This window comes from Triturus cristatus, chromosome 7 (genome assembly GCF_964204655.1).
Source record: "Triturus cristatus chromosome 7, aTriCri1.1, whole genome shotgun sequence".
Taxonomy (NCBI): Eukaryota; Metazoa; Chordata; class Amphibia; order Caudata; family Salamandridae; genus Triturus; species Triturus cristatus.
The window spans coordinates 1,229,745,129-1,229,762,224 of NC_140590.1; the positions used below are offsets into that span (position 1 = coordinate 1,229,745,129).

General features: G+C 46.6%; 1 protein-coding gene across 1 annotated transcript in view; it reads right to left on the reverse strand.

Annotated features, from left to right (window-relative positions):
* Positions 1 to 17,096, reverse strand: part of LOC146811679 (zinc-binding protein A33-like) — a 137,870-nt gene that overhangs the window by 21,639 nt on the left and 99,135 nt on the right. The window lies entirely within an intron of this gene.

Genomic DNA, 17,096 nt, shown 5'->3' on the forward strand with positions numbered 1-17,096 from the left:
TGTTGAACCAATTTCGTGTAGTCAGGAAAAATCAGTATCGTGAATTCTCAAACAGCAAAGGTTCCTTGGCCGTAGCCTGCTTAAGGATAATGTCCCGGTCATGATAGTTCAACAGCTTTGCAATAACTGGCTCCAGGCGGTGGTTTTTGCATGAGGGCCCGCTCTATCACAAAGCAGCGGGACAGGGACTCAGGGGGAAGGCAGCCTTCAGGCCATCGAGCAAGGCACCGCTCCATGTCTCCCCCCTCACATCCCTTCGGAAAACCAACAAAGTGGAGATTGTTACGCCTGGCCCGACCCTCTACCTGTGCCGCCAGGCCCCACTGGGTCGTCTCGAGGGTGGCCACGCGTTTCTGTAATGCGGTGACCTCGTTTCTGTAATGCGCATGCCCAGCCCCCACCATAGAGCAGGCAGACAGCCGCCGGACCTGGCTCCCAGCGCTCTGCTCAGTCGGCACCCCCCACTGCGGCTCAAAAATGCCGACTGCCCCGAGGGTGCCTCCCCGTGGCCCGACTCAAGCCGCCGATAGCCCGACCAATAGTGCTGGAAGGGGGAGGGGGCAGCCTCACGTGAACCCCGTGCTACAGATGTCCAGAGGCCACATCCGCCACCCTCACCATCTCAGCCATCGCTGCTGGTCAGCCGGGCCGTCGCTGCTCTGTGAGCGTCTCACTGCGCGCCAGCCGCCGCCTTCAGCAATGGCACCTCTCCGTCACCTGCGTGCCGCTCTCCAGGCCGCCACCTCAACGGCTCGGCCTGCTGAGTCGCGGGGCCAGAATAGGGATCGCGCCTCAACTGGGACACAGTACTGATCCACCGAGACGGGATCGGAGGGAAGGATAGTTGCAGGATAAGTGCTCAGGCTGGACGGAGCTCACCTAGCACGCATCCACCATCTTGGCTGCCAGGCCACACCCCCCCCATACTTATACAATTTAATGTGATCAGATTTTTTATGGTGGGAGAATAAAAATACCAAGATTTACGTTTTACCTTTTGCCATATTTCATTTATGGGTAGCATACCAGGGGTGCAACGAACATTTAAGAGGGTAAAAAAAAAACTGTTTTATTAGTATTCAAAGTGTAACTTGAAATCTGAGAGTATGAGTAAATTCGATCTAATAAAGGTGGAAGGGAAGATTCTGAATTACTAACAAACAATATCATTCGCATAGCCTGAAGTTTTGATAGGGACATCAATACTGACGCCTTCAACAGCTGTGCAGTTTGATAGAGGAGAGTAAAGCTTCAACAGGAAAAAGGAAGGGAGACGAGGGACAACCTGGACTAGTGCCCCTAAAAAGAAAATATATTTACTAGAGATTTGAACATTAATGAAAAGTCGAGCAGATGGTCTAGAATAAAGGGCTGATATACAAATAAATGAACTACCAAAATTAAATGCAAATAAGGTTCAAAATAAATATTGTTAATGAACTTTGTAAAATGCTTTTTCAGCATCTAATGCAAATATAATATTCTAGATTTGCAAGGACAAATTTGGACAATGTTCGATAGCAGGAAATAACAATCTAGTATTGTTTACAGAATATCTGTTTCATGAAACAAGATTGATCAATATTAATAAGGAAATGAAGCACAGAGATCAACCTGGTTGCACGAACTTTGGCATAAAGTTGACAATTCTGATTTATCAAGGAAATAGGATGATAATTAGAAACGATAGTGGGATCTTTGGTTTCGGAAGAACTATAATCAATGTTTCAGTAAAGGACCCAAATGTTGAATCTGAGGTTCTAAAATGGATAAAAAGCTTGAACAAATGAGGTCTGAGGTGGAAACAAAATTCCTTGTAAAATTCAGCTGGAATAGAATCTGGACAAGGAGATTTTTTTGAAATTTAAGGGACTTAATAGCCAGTTCAAATTCTTCCACAGAAAGCAGTGGATGCAATTCATATTCAACGAATCTGGATATTTTTGGTAATCCACAACTGTTCAATGAACTATCAATGTGAAGAATCACCCGATGGAGGATTTTTGTATAAGTGGAGTAATAGCTCAAAAGTTAATGGACTACGTCTTTGTGAAATAATGTAATCTTGCCATTTAAACGAAGGACTGCATTAATTTGTGTTTTATCTTTAATACGCAGATAATTTGCCAAACGTCCACCAGATCCATTAGCACTAAAAAACATTTTGAACTTATTAGAAATGTATATGCCAGCTCTTTTACTTAATATTGAACGTAATTCACAATTACGTTCTTGCAATTGTATTTTATATTCCACTTCGTTGGATGTAATATAAATTGTTCAAATTTTGCAATCTGCTGATCCAAATCTTTAATTGTAGAGTTAAATGATTTTTTTTCCATGTGCCATAAGAGATTTGGTAACTCCCAATATATGCCTTAAAGGCATCCCAACGAGTTACAATAGAAGGTGAGCCTTCTGCATTAAAAGAAAACTTATTAACTGCCAGCAAAAGTTTTGGCTTAGTTTTTCATGAAGGACAACGTGTATTCATACGCCATCTATATAGAACATGTTGAGTTGTGCCAAGTTGTAAACACCTAAAATGAGTGCATGATCAGAGAATCAATAATGAAAAAACAGAGGGGAAATTAACTTAATTAAGTGACAGGAAACTAATAATCTATTCATGAATATGGATTATGAAGATTAGAGAAAACTGTAAAATATTTGTGTTGGGTAGTGTAAATGCCAAATATCTATCAACTTAGTAGATTAATAAAAAGAAAAAACCTTTGAAGTAAAAAAAGAAAAAAAAAAAAAAAAAAAAAAAGAAGGTTTGAGTGGATTTTATTTTAGTTTGCGATGAGCGAAGCCGTGAGTTCTGGTTGAGGTGCAGGAGCTGAAGGAATTGTGCCCATTCTTTTTTCCATACCAAAGGTTGCGGGGGAGCGAACACATGCAGTTCTCACAATGTACCAGACGATGTTAGTGTTAAGCCACTGTGTCGAACTGCCGCTGGGGACTCCATCTCTCACAAACCCGTGCATAGTCCACAACTGTTCTCTCGAGCCGATTTAAAGACTTGTGTTGACCTGCTGTGCGGGATAAGCCCGGGCAGTGCCCAAGGCGGGCCAGTCCGCGACTGAAAGAGGCTGGCTGGGCGACCTCTCTTGGTGCACAGATTTTACCCCCGACAGATCCTGCCAGATAGACAGCAACGATCCATGGGTATGAGAAAAGGTAGTGCTATTACTGCAAGTACCAATGACACCCAAGGGGATGGCTCAATAACTCATTTGACCACTGCCATGTTGGCAATAATTCAGAGATCGTGTCAGTGGAAGAGAGGCTGGGGGTTGTAAGGAAATCCTCGACACTTCATCCATACAATAACAAGAGTGCTAATCTGCTACCAACTGATTTGGGTGGAACTACTAGCTCTGAAGGGGGGGGGGGGGGGGGAAATCAGCGAGCGCAGGGAAATCACCGCTGATCCACCAAATTGTGTACCTGTGGGGGGGTCCAGACCATACTATTGAATAGTCGAGACTTCAGTATACCACAGGCCAAAACTCCCACTCAGACATAGCAGCCTCTCTGCCCGTCAAAAGTAAAAAAAAAAAAAAAAGCTGCTGTATGTACAAGGCATTAGGCGAATAGCACTGGGAAAAGCCACACCAAAGCAGTCTATGCGACGAACAAGGGAGAGGTCCCGGAGTCTAAACAATCTAAAGGGCTAAAGGGGCATCTGGAATTGCGCAACAAGGAGAAAATGATTGCAGGGGGGAGGCTTTGTGCTTGGAAGATCTACTGGCAAGACTATTTTCTCCCCTCACTGTGGCATTACAAAGTATTGCTAGACCATTGAAATGAAGGCTTCTCATAAATGTGCAGTCCAAACCTTTTAATCCACCTGCCACCATCAAGCATGATCCCTGCCCTGTCAAACCTACCCCTCTGGCTGCAACTGTTAATACAGAAGCTGTCAAGAAGAGGCAACATTTGCCTCGCAGTTTGGCAGACCCGGCCACATTAACTCATTTCCCAAGGGATAATCCTGAGCAGGGCTCCAGAGAAAAGCCTGCTACTGCAAAGTTCCCCAAGCGGCGTTATCAAATAGAGCCCCAAGCAGAAAGCTACATACACTACAGCTCTCCCTAGAGTGCACATCATATGTAGTTTTATAGAACGTCCACCCTTTGAGCTAACCCAAGAGGAATCAGATCAATCGCTGAAGGATAAAGAGATCAATTGGGTGGGCACCACTCTTTGATGAATCACATACATGTGCCTGTATTTTCTCCTGTACCCTTCTTTCCTTCTGTTCCCATCGTCACCCCTGTGATCTGTGCCAGTTTTTCCTTCTGTGCCCCCCGTGATCTGTGCCTGTTTTTCCTTCTGTGCCCCCCGTGATCTGTGCCAGTTTTTCCTTCTGTGCCCCGGTGATGTGCCCGTTTTTCCTTGTGCCCCCCGTAATCTGTGCCCGTTTTTCCTTCTGTGACCCCCGTGATTTGTGCCCTTTTTTCCTTCTGTGGCCCCCATGATCTGTGCCCGTTTTTCCTTCTGTGACCCCCGTGATTCTGTGCCAATTTTTCCTTCTGTGACCCCTGTGATTCTGTGCCCTTGCCCTCCATACCGTTCACCGCTCCCGCCGCTGCGTCCCCGCCCCCCTGACTGTCCATTCGCTTCCCCCTACCTCCTGCCTCCAGCTGCTCCTCCCTCCCGCCTCCAGCTGCTCCTCCCTCCCACCTCCCCATATTTGGCAGCCGTGCCGCTGGTGCGCCTAAGGCAAGCCCATCCGTGTCTGGACTGTGCCCAGCACCAGGACCCCTGCGAACGCCACGACGCCTGCCTCTGCTATGACTCCAGCACCCTCCACGCCAGACGATCACGCACCTGCTACCTGGCTGCCCCGAAGCACACCCAAGGACCCTTCTCCTGCCGGAACTGCAGCTTCACCAGCATCCGGCCCGCCAACCCACCTACCAAAGAACCCAACCAACTCCGATGCATCCTTCTCAACACATGCAAATACGTCATGGTACTCTGGGACCTACGGGACTCCAACACCCCGGATGTCGCCTTCCTGACGGAGACCTGGCTGAACCTCTCCTCGGCGCCCGACATCGCCATAGCCATCCCGGAAGGCTATAAGATTACCCGCAGGGACTTCACCAATGGAGTAGGAGGAGGAATCGCCATCGTCAACAGGAACTCTCTCAAAGTCTCAACCAACACTGACGACACCCTCAGCACCGCCAAACACCTGCACTTACAGATCCAAACAGATCCCAACACCACCCTCAGAGGAACCCTCATCTACAGACCCCCCGGACCACCAGCACAGTTCAGCGATTCCATCAACGACCTCATCAGCACACACGCCCTCGCCTCCATGGACTACATACTCCTCGGGGACCTGAACTTCCACCTCGAGAACAACGACACCAACTCCTCCACCCTGATCGACAACCTTGCCAACCTCGGACTCAGACAACTCGTCACTACACCCACCCACTCCGCCGGCCACACGCTTGACCCCCATCCTCTCCGCAAGCTCCCACGTCTCCTTCAACCACACCACCGAGCTCCACTGGACCGGTCACCTCTGCATCCACTTCACCTTCCGGAAACCCACACTGCACCACCGCACCCAACAGATGCCGCACCGCTGTTGGAGCAAAGTCACCAAAGACCAGCTTTCCACCACCCTCACCCGGAGCCCACCCGTAGATCCGACCGACCCAGACACCGCCGCTCGCAACCTCAAACAGTGGATCAACGACTGCGCCAACACCCTCGCCCCGCTCAAGAAGCCCTCCAACACCCACACTAGCAAGAGAGCCAGCTGGTTCACCAAAGACCTCCAGGCCTCCAAGCGAACCTGCCGAAAACTCGAAAAAAACTGGATCCGTGAACGAACACCGGAAAGCTACACAGCCCACAAGAAAGCCACCCGCAGACACCACCACCTCACCAGATCCGCCAAAAGGACCGCCTTCAAAGACTGCCTAGACAACAATGCACACAACAGCAAAGAGCTCTTCAACATCGTGAAGGAACTCTCCAACCCCAGCTCCAACACCAACGACATCCCACCTTCACAAGACGTGTGCGACTCGCTGGCCACCTTCTTCCATTGCAATATCGCAGACATCCATGACAGCTTCAACGCCGTCACCACCCCGGAAACCACTGAGACACCCGCTTCCACGACCACCACCCGCACCAACCGCCTGGACCAACATCAACGACACCATCAAGATCATGAACACCGTCCACTCCGGATCCCTGGAAGACCCCTGCTAACACCACATCTTCAACAAAGCCAGCAGCACCATCGCACCCCATCTCCGGAAAACCATTAACATTTCCTTTGAGACAGCGACCTTCCCGGAGAGCTGGAAGCACGCAGAGATTAACGCCTTACTCAAGAAACCCAAGGCGGACCCCAAGGACCTCCAGAACTTCCGACCCATCTCCCTGCTCCCGGCGAAGATCATCGAAAAGGCCGTCAAACAACTGACCAGCTTCCTCGAGGAGAACAGCATCCTGGACCCATCCCAGTCCAGGTTCCGCAGCACCAAAACTGCCCTCATCGCCGCCACCGATTACATCAGGACCCTGCTAGACAACGGAGAAACCGCGGCCCTCATCCTCCTGGACCTGTGAGCCGCCTTCGACACGGTCTGCCACCGCACACTACGAACACGCCTCTACGATGCCGGAATCCAAGAGAAGGCCCAGGACTGGACCTCCTCCTTCCTCTCCGGCAGAACACAGAGCGTCCGCCTCCCCCTTCCGCTCCGAAGCCACCGAGATAATCTGCTGCGTACCCCAAGGCTCAGCCCAACATTGTTCAACATCTACAAGGCACCACTCGCCCACATCACACGATGGCACGACCTCAACATCATCTCCTACGCTGACGACACCCACCTGATCCTCTCCCTCACCAAGGACCCCCACACCGCCAAAACCAACCTCCACGAAGGAATGATGCCAGTCGCCGACTGGAAGAGGAACAGCCGACTGAAGCTGAACTCGGACAAGATGGAGGTCCTCATCCTCGTATCCACCCCCTCGGCCTGGGATGACTCCTGGTGGCGGACTGCACTAGAACACCCCCAACACCCACCGACCACGCACGTAACCTAGGGGTCATCCTCGACTCTACCCTCTCCATGACGAAGCAGGTCAACGCCGTCTCCGCCTCCTGCTTCAACACCCTCTGCATGCTTCGCAGGATTTTCAAGTGGATCCCCACCGAAACAAGGAGGACGGTCACCCAGGCCCTCGTCAGCAGTAGACTGGACTACGGAAATGCACTCTACGCAGGAGCCCCGGCCAAACTCCTGAAACGGCTCCAACGCATCCAGAACGCCTGATCCTCGACATCCCTTGCCACAGCCACATCACACCCCACCTGAGATACCTGTACTGGCTCCCTGTCAACAAGAGGATAACCTTCAAACTCCTCACCCACGCACACAAGGCACTCCACAACACCGGACCAACGTACCTCAACAGCAGACTCAGCCTCTACACCCCCACCCGCCATCTCCGCAGACCGCGCCCTCGCCACCGTCCCCCGCATCCGTAGAGTGATCGCCAGCGGCAGATCATTCTCCCACCTCACTGCCAAGACATGGAACACCCTCCCCATCCGCCTGCGGCAGACTGAAGACCTTCTGACCTTCAGAAGACTTCTCAAGACATGGCTCTTCGAACAGTAGCAGCTCCCCCCCCCCCTTAGCGCATGGAGACCCTCACGGGTATGTAGTGCGCTTTACAAATGCCATGATTGATTGATTGAAAATGCTCTTTCAAATGGAATATTAGGGATCTGAAGGGTGCAATGGCTGGGCTATACATGTAAGAAGGATGTGGGAAACTGTTTACTTTTGGGATACAATCCTAGTAGGGTACATAATGGATAGACTTGAAATCTGCATGGCCTTCTTTAAAGAATCCAGATCGTTCCCCTGGGTTATTTTACAAGCCAAATCTCATGCACAACGTAACAGCAGTAGATTTACTATTCCAACACAATTGTTTTACTGTCCTGGACGATGTTGATTGACTGCTCAGAGGACTGAATGCTGAGCAGGTAGAAGTTTCATCCATGGGTCTTGGAGGCTGTGTAGAATCCTCTGGTAGCATTTCTGACTTTGCCAACCCAGATTGTTCACATAGTTTATTAATTATAACAAATGGTCAACCCAAAGTTCTCAACAATCAAAAGTTGGGGATTATGACAAAGGGGCTATTATCCAGTCACCTCTTGGCCTACTAATGGAAGGGGTTGGTGGGGGGGGGGCAGTTTTGGCCCACTGCCTGATGGCGCAAGATACCACTATGACCCCTGAAATATGTGTCCTTTTTGGGAACATTCAAGGAATCAGCAGCAAATTAATGGAAACTGGGCCATCTTAACCTCAAAATATCCGATTTTATGCCTCCAGGAGCGTTGGTCACAAATTAATACCCATATAAATGGTGTTTTGTTAGGGTTTACACCCGCAACCCTATCTCCCTATGGGCACCATAGTGGTGACCTTCAAACTTTACCTTCAAATTTTAGACCTGGACAGCCAAGGTGGTAAAGACCTTTGTGGACGCCCGCTATTTTCAAATAATTTGTTTTCATTGGCAGGGGCACCTCTGGTAGTTCTCGTAAAATTATACCACAATAATATTAGGTAGTAATTAGGCCTGGGCGAAAATTTCGTTCCGTTCGCGGAAATTGCGATAATTTGACATTTTCGCGTTCCGCGGAGAGCGCGAAAATGTCAAAAATTCCGGTTTCCGCAGCTTGGCGATAATTTGTTTCTTGCTCGCGCTGTAATATAATACATTCTCGCGCGATCGCCTTACCTGAATCCCTGCGTTCGCCGACAAGTTTTCTTGATCCGGTCGCGTTCTCCATGAGATGTTGTATTGTTTTTAGCCATTTGCGCTGTCTCGCGACAGTTCGCGCCCGCAGTGATGTCATGCGTCGCGCGATCACGTCTTTCTTCTCGCGATCATGCACCGCGAGAACAACTCAAAACAAGATGGCCGCGCCCGCAAGCAACCACATGGGTAAGTTGGCGACCCGCAACCATGCAGAAAATCTCGCGAACATGCCGGAAAAAAACTTCCGCATCTTCGCGATATTTCCGCTTGTTTGCGATAATTTTAAACATTTTCGCGATAATTTGCGAAGGTTAATTCCGCAAATTCCGCCCACCCCTAGTAGTAATGCTTATATATTTGAATCACTAGCATGCAGTATAGGTGCATTTGTATCAAAACTTAGATTATATAATATTTTGGGGTGGGAATTTTAATTTGAGACTCTGTGGTATCGCTGATGATCATGTCCAGGTCTTAGTGGCTAATGATGTTTCCAACTTCTCGTACTTTGTACACAACACATGCGGAAAAAAACTGAATAGGCTCCTTGTGATTTATGGGCTTATCCTTGGTGTAGATTTAGTGCCAATGAAATACTACAGGAAGTAACATTCACAGGGAGAGGTAGCTGCCCCATAGTGGATTTTGTTGCACTGTCCAAGTCACGGTCCAGGAAGGTTATAGAATTCCAGATTCTGAACTGTGCGATTAGGGACCATAATCATTAAGTGTGGGGCTGTGCCGATACCTGTGAATAAGATGGATTGCTCAATCAAGTACACAGAGAACAGGGTGATGCAATGGAAGTGCAGGGATCTTGATGGAAAGGATTTCCTAGCTTAGCTTGAAGCGAATCAAAGGTCTCAGTTTGAGCTCGGTCTTAGCGACAAGCCTGAGTCGGGGGCAATTCTAGGTGCTTTGTGGGAAATCTGTGTTAAGGCCAGAGAGTAATTAACTGTACCTATTGGTCAATATCCTTGGAGGCCTAATAAGTAGCTTGATAGAACTTGCTCCCAAGCCCATCTAACCTCCTACAAGCACTCAAATGTCCCCCAATGGTGCCAGACATCAGACATTGTATAGTGCTTTATGTAGAAGCTATTAGGCATAGAAAATAATAAACCCAGGGGGAGATTTGGGAGCAATTGGCCAGTGCCTCCACAAGGAATGGAGAGGCACAGTTTTGGAAAATAGTTAACTCTCCATTTCTTGCCAGTAACCCTAGCGGCAGCATAGAGGTAATGATACCCGAGCACAGGTGAATCATTTTACCAAGCTGCATGATTTTAATGGCCAGATAATAACCGAATTAGACTCATTCAGCCCAGCATGTAATGAGGAGCTGACAATAACACTTGGGGATGTTATCTCAGCAGTAAGTAGATGCCCAGCCCTTAAAGCTCCATGACCGGATGGTGTCCAGGTTGATCTTTTTAGAGATAATTTAACTTTCTGGGCCCAAGTCTAGGTAAATGTAATAAGGAGTGTGGTCAATACATCACCTCCCAAGTCTTGTTCATGTGCAACGATTGATAATTTAAAAAAAGGGAGATAGAAGCGACCCACAATGCCATCATCCAATATCCCAAATAGATGCCACAAAGATATTAGCCAGTCCTGTTTGAGGAGTTCGAAAACTGAACCAATAAAAAAGCTATTTTAACACCGGCACAATATGGCTTCCGGGAGGAACTAGGGAAGGGTGACCAATGCCTGAACCTACAGTTAATTATGGGCAAGTATGTGGTCACCAAACAGTGTTGCTTATTTTTGGTGTTTATGGACTCAAGTGAAGCATTAGAGGAAATCTGTGGACCTAGCTGTTAAGTAAGGGTGCCATGCTCAAAATTGTACATCTTCCTGCACAGCTGCACACTGATGTAGGAGGTAGGATCAGGTATGGACCAAGTGGGGAATGTACATTTTAAATAAAGATGAGAAAGAGTGTGAGGCAAGGTTGTGCGCTAGCACTCTTGTTTTTATATCAATGGCCTAGAGGATGGTTTGATTGAAGCTGCAGCGGACTCGCCTAAGACGGGGACATTGCAGAGGATTGCATCCTTATGACACAAACAAGGAGGGGTCTCCAGAAACATCCTAATAGTTTTGTGACTTGCGTACTTTCTGGGCCTTTTTGCCAATACAACTAAATCATATGCAATGGTTTGTGGGCATCCGTGAAGTAGGCTAACTCCCTTTCATATCTCAAATCAAAGATAGCTTTATTCGATTTTACATTAAAATCATAAAAGCAGATAGAGTAATTACAACCAGTAAAACAGTAACAATTAATGTTTAAAAATCTATATAAAATACATAGTTCATAAGATACCCTTTCATATCAATGGAACAGCCCTAAAATGTGTTTCCACATTTTGTCTGAGAGTACCATTTGCTTGCAGGACCAGTGGCTGCATCTTAAGGGGGGGGTTAAAGGTCACGCAGTTCAAGCAAGCAACAGGGCCCTTACGCAAATTTGCAACTAAGCTAAGGTCTAGACACAATGATTGCTATAAATAATGCCCGACCCACATCAATCTCTACCTATGGGGCTAGGGTGTGGGCGGCCACTGACCCTTCACCAGTGCAGAATAGTGAAAGTAAGTTCTTGCGCAGCCATATGTCATTACCTCCAAGCGTACCGGCCACTTTACTGCATGAAGAGTTCGGTCTAGATTTTATAGGTGATGCAGCAAGGATGGCACCAACCTTACCTTGGCTGTCAACTGGTGTACGCCAGAGGCATCATTGACACACATGGTGATTACGATTGCTTAAAACCAGCATGGGGCAAACAAGCCAGCTGGCTTATTTTTGTCAAAAAAAGAACTTGATGCCATAGACAGATCAGACTTGTTTCTCAACCCGCTGACCATAGAAATTCTGCCTAAACCTCTGGTAAAAGGAGAATTGTTAAATTGGAGGGTCGAATTGAGATGGGAAGGCGAGTCAAGGAAGGGGTGGTGGCAGCTTACCTCCCTCTCTGTACCACACCTGAGATTGCGCCATACTTGTTAAAAGTACCACGCTATCAGAGATACTATCACACACAATTTAGATTAGGCCTGGCCCACTATTTAGAGTCTTAACCCTTTAAAGCTTTTGCTGTGAAAGATACGATACCGTACCCATGAAACTCAACGACCCCACAATTGCATGTGGTTTTTTTTCTGGGAGCTTTATAGAGAATAAAGAACCCATAGTCTGTTAGCTCTTGAGAATCTTAACTATTAGAAAGTCTAAAGAGGCTTTGGCGTACCCAATATTGTTCTAGCCTAACCTTGTACGTATAGCAGTATATAGATCTATTTCTTCCGTCGTTAAACATAGGCGATTTGTGGTTAAATCTGAGCAATATTTAAGTTCTTTTTATGATGTCCAATTGACCAGAAATACTTGTTCTGAAATTTTCTTGAAACCATTCTTCATAGAGGTACTGTATTTTATTGTATGATGAATTATCAGTCGATACCGTATGATCATCTAGCCAGGTCAGAGATGCCTCGGTAGGAATATAACTACTGTAGAATATGCAATGTAATGCTATGGATCAGCTCTTTAGTAGCTACGCAGTGGATAGCAAGTAAGAGTAGATAATGTTTACATGTAGCTTCTTTTCAAATAATGAGGAGACCGTGGAACGATTGTTTAAATGAAGCACTTAGATACTTTAGTTCTGACTTTCTACAATTATTTGCACATATTCTTGCTGGTCAAATGCATTTTATATTCTGATTTTAACAACTGCTTGTATGCTTTTATGGTTTCTATAAACCGAATAAAGCCATTACAGACAGTTGCAATGTTTTATCTAAAAGGGTTACATATGAGGTTAAAGTCACCTCCAATGATAAGTGGAACATTACCCAATTTGAGCACCTCCGAGGTAAAGGAACTACAAATAGGTTCATCGATCGGACCATATACATTAATCAAGTGAAGAACTGTATTATCTATTTTAATTTTGACTATAACAACCAACTGCATCAGAACACAAATTCATTATCTGGAGATGTAATCTTTTTGCAAAAAGATTTGCAACACAATTTTTTTGTTAACTTCAGGAAAAGAAACATTATCAACCCACTTTTTCTTCATATAGGCTAAAACTGTATCAATATGCATCTCCTGGAGTACACAACTGTCCGCTTTATATATTGCTAAGTAATCCAAAACTTTAATGCGCTTAACAGGATGTGTTAAACCTTTAACATTTAAAGTAACAATTTTAATATTAACATTATCCATAATCAAAACAGAAAGAAAAGAATGAAAAAGGAAAATGAAAGTGCAGAAGAATAAAGAGTAGCTCTAAAAATAAATCAAAGGAGTAAAATGAACTAACAAATAAGACAACATAGAATCATATTACTGATGAATCAGGCACACATGCATAAGCAAGAATTAACTTCCTAGACAATGCCATCAAAGAGAAGCCTAATGAGAAAGGCAAGTTCTAAGGAAAACATAGCAGAGGAAACAAATATCAAGTACATTGGTTTCAATGGCAAGTGGACAATGTTGCTCTTTAAAAAAAAAGAAACAAAAAAAAAAAAAACACACAAACACAGAGAAGTCGGCCTGGTATATGATGTCCACTAATCAAAGTGGGCACCTTGCACCAGTCCAAACAACCCTTACGGTGATTTAAGAGGTCAAAGATAACCTTGGAAAGCAATCCAAGTGGTAGCTGTGGAGAGCAACCTACAGGGTTAGTCTTGAAGGAATGTTAAGCAGCTTGTTTTACCAGAATGCAACCTTATTGTATTGGTTAAATGAAAGGAGAACCACACAGTAGTTACAAAAATATGCATTTATTGTTATAACACACCTTCAATACCTCACAGTATCTACTACACGCAGATAAACACAAAGCACACAATACTGTAAACGCAGAAACAAACGTAAGTAGCACTAATACACAGTGGGCTCCAGGGGGAGACCAAACCATATACTAAAATAGTGGTATAAGAATCACGACGCGAGTCAAGACAGTATCTAGAGGTTCTAGAAATGCTAGGACACCAAGGAGCCACCCAAGGGGAGCAAGTAGGGACCCCACGGAGGACGGGTGCAGTGTGAGAACAAAACCACGTGCTACATACAATTCAATGGGAGAGTCGGGGTTGTAGTTTTACTGTTCAAAGACCCTTCCCAGTGGCGTACGAGGATACCCTTTGAAACCTAGAAGGCAGGAGAGCCACCTCACCCGTGGATACCAAAGTACCAGATTTACCCATATCCAGGGAAGCCGGGTGCATAGGGCTGAAGTGGCGTCGGAAACCGCGGTCGTTCTCAATAGGAGTCTTCAAAGAAATGCCACTGCTGGAAAAAAGAAGCGTCCGGTGGAACCCGCAAGTGGATTCTTGAAGGAAGAAACCTGAAAGCAGAGGGGGCAGAGTTTAGGTCACTCAGAAATGACCAGGGGCTCGGTAGATGAATGCCCACCGATGTCGGGTGCTTCAGGTGTGATTGAGACCTTGACTCTACAGCTGCAGGAAACAGGAGACATCAAGGACAACCATGAGCCGGATATGAGCTGTTCCATGAAGGATGTCGAGTGCTGAGGGGGGAGGTCGGTGTCCGGCGGGAGCACAAACAAGCCTTGGCTGCAGCAACCCACGAAGAAGGTCAAATAAGGTTAGGGTCTGCCCCAGCAAGGACCAATGGACTCACCACAGCAAGGGGAGTCAGGGCCGGCCTGGAGCAACCAGGGGGGCCCAAGTAAATCAGTGTTGTCCCTCAAATGGACCTACAGGCCGAAGGCACAGGAGTCGCGAGGGGACCTCGTGGTAGTTTCACAAAGTCACAGCTTGCAGGGTACAGAGCGCAAGGAGGTTGGAGTCCCTTGTACGAAAAGTGCGCAGAGGTGGGGGCTATCGACATCCCAATGGACGAAGTAGGGGAACACCAACAAGCATATGCACTTGCAAAAGTATGCGGTGCAAAGGGGTTTGGGTTATGCGGTCCCCATGAGGGATACTGACCTCAAACTCGTGAGAGGGCAGCTCGACCTCATGGAACATAGGAACTTACCTCCTGTGTTGCTGAAGCCTTCGGAGTCCACAGGAGCTCAGATCAGTAGAACGGACAGTTGCGTTACGGTGCCTGCGAATGCAGGGGAGGGACTCCTTCACTCCAAGGGAGATACTTCAGTTGTCCTTGATGCTCCACAAGTCCTGCACGGAGCCTGTATGGTGCACAGGTACAGACGATGCGTTGGACGGAGAGGGAGATGAAGTCGGGCCCAGTCGAAGTCAAGCTTACACCAGTGTGTCCAGATGGTCGAAGGTCAGTGGTTTCTTGTTCAGAGTCTTGTCCACGTCGAATCTAGGGTCCTACAGCCAGGTAAACCCTTAAGTACCTACGGAAGAGTGTTGGACAGATTCAGGGGACCCTCCAAGGGGAGGGTCAGGACATTGGGGCAGTTACTCCCATGTCCTTTGCCCAGTTTCACACCAGAGCAGGAGCCAATGGCTCCCAGGACTGGTTTGAACTAGACTATGCCCAGGGACACCAAATATGCCCCTCGTGCAGACTTTCAGGCACTTTGGAAGTGCACCCACCCAGCCCCATTACACTAAATCCTGTCTGGGAGGTGGTCACACCTCCCTGTGACAGGATGCCTCTTGTGCTGCCTTCCTCTGCTCGAGCTTGGCTCAGCAGCAAGAGGGCAGAAATGTGTCTCTGGTCGTCAGCAACCATTTTGTGCTGTCCGTGTCGAGAAGGCTGGTACCAGGAAGGCCTGGGACCCACAAAGCTTGCTTCTGAGGGGTGGAATCATACTTCCCACACAGTTTACTGGTGTGGAGGTATGATTTCAAGGCGTTTGATACCAAACATTACATGGTTTGTTGCAGCTGTTTGAGACAGCATTTTACACGAGCATATAATGCACCTCTACCTATATGTCTAGCTGTGTCACCGACAACCCGGGAGAATGGTACCCAAAGGCTGCAGGGGTGCGCTGCTTATGCAGGGGCACCCTCATGTAAAACCCAGCACCCTTCCTTCAGGATTGTCAAGGCTTGCTACAGGGGTGACTTGTAGGTTTTAAGTGTAGTGACCTATAGATAGTAAACTTACATCTAAAGTAAGTGGTGCATGCACAATCTTACAAAGGTTGCAATGGAAGGCCTGTAGTTCCATTTTACATGGCCTCTCATGGGTGGCATAATACATGCTACGGCCCATGTGAGGCCTCTGGGGTACCTATGCCATGGGTACCATATACTAGGGACTGCCAAGGGCACCCCAGTATCCAATCTGGAGTGTACCCAAGTACATGGCATAACATTTTAGGGAGAAAGCAGATGACTGGGGTCCTAATTAGCAGGATCCCAGTCAGACTAGTCAAAAACAGTGTAACATCAAGCAAAAAGTGGGGGTAACCATAAGAAGCAGATCCTACTTTACTACACACATGAAGATCTTCTGGGCATTGAAATGACCTGAAGATACCATCTTTCAAAGTTCTCATAGTAGACGGATCAAAAAGTCCATATTTAAAACCAGAACTTCTTAGTTGTGGTCTAAACTCTGAATTCTTTGCACATTTTTACAGTATACTTCGCAAAGTCTTGATAGATGTAAATTGTATTACAATTCACCATTAAAGATGGGATCTCTAGCTGCTTTCCTCATCATCACTGAATGATTGTAGTGCAAAGGTTTAAAAATCATTTGTCGCAGTTAGTCACGAGGTGGATTATGATGAGGGAATTCTGTGTGCCTTGTCAATTTCAAATTTCTCTGGAAACTTTAAATGCAGAAGACAAGGCAATAATTTTTCTAAATACTGTCTGCTGTTGTTGCCTTCGACCTCTTCCAGCAAGTTAAAGATGCGCAGGTTATACTGTTGATTACGATTTTCTAAATACAATAGTAGATTACTCGTTGATAAATTGATGCTGCTATGGGCGTTCATGTCAATTTTTGATTTATTATCTTGAATATTAATTATACTGTCAGAAACTTTCAAAGAAAGACTAGCCATGTCATAGCAAATATTTGTAACGTCTGACACAGTATCTGCATTTAAACAGCCTGTAATTCTTCCATTAAGGTGGATAACAAGGGCTCATTAGAATCTACCATTTTTGATTTTCCTGGTGGAGGAGAGGATTGTTTACATTCTCAACGTGAACATTTTTTCCTTCCATTTTAGCTAACTGTATTGAAATCAAACCAAGTTTAAATTAGACATATAGGCAAAACTAACTGAAAGTCACAAGAAAAGAAAATTGTGCCTCAGC